The sequence below is a fragment of the Chrysochloris asiatica genome, unplaced genomic scaffold (genome assembly GCF_000296735.1).
Source record: "Chrysochloris asiatica unplaced genomic scaffold, ChrAsi1.0 scaffold00361, whole genome shotgun sequence".
Taxonomy (NCBI): domain Eukaryota; kingdom Metazoa; phylum Chordata; class Mammalia; order Afrosoricida; family Chrysochloridae; genus Chrysochloris; species Chrysochloris asiatica.
Window position 1 is genome coordinate 1,284,786 of NW_006408879.1, and position 626 is coordinate 1,285,411.

At 48.1% G+C, this 626-nt stretch overlaps 1 protein-coding gene across 1 annotated transcript in view; it reads left to right on the forward strand.

Annotated features, from left to right (window-relative positions):
* ERMARD (ER membrane-associated RNA degradation) overlaps positions 1-626 on the forward strand; it is a 55,057-nt gene that overhangs the window by 14,249 nt on the left and 40,182 nt on the right. The gene's annotated exons all lie outside the window — the stretch shown is intronic.

A 626-nucleotide genomic window follows, 5' to 3' on the forward strand; every position in this document is an offset into this window, starting at 1 on the left:
AGGAGGTTCTCAGTTGTTCATGGAGTTAAGTTCCAGGTGAGTCGGTCTCAGTTGGTCATGATGTACTCCCGGTGAGGAGGTTCTCAGTGGTCATGGAGTTGTTCCAGGTGAGTTCGTCTCAGTTTTCATGGTATATTCCTGGTGAGGAAGTTCTCAGTTGGTCATGGAGTTGTTCCAGGTGGGTAGGTCTCAGTTTTCATGGTATACTCCTGGTGAGGAGATTTTCAGTTGTTCATGGAGTTGTTCCAGGTGAGTAGGTCTCAGTTGGTCATGGAATTGTTTCAGGTGAGTTTGTCTCAGTTGGTCAGGGTATACTACCGGTGAGCAGGGTCTCAGTTGGTCATGGAGTTGTTCCAGGTGAGTAAGTCTCAGTTTTCATGGTATACTCCTGGTGAGGAAGTTCTCAGTTGGTCCTGGAGTTGTTCCAGGTGAGTTGGTCTCAGTTGGTCAGGGTATACTCTTGGTGAGGAGGTTCCCAGATGTTCATGGAGTTGTTCCAGGTGAGTAGGTCTCAGTTGGTTATGGTATACTCTTGGTGAGGAGGTTCTCAGTTGGTCATGGAGTCATTCCAGGTGAGTTGGTCTCAGTTGGTCAGGGTATACTCTTGGTGAGGAGGTTCTCAGTTG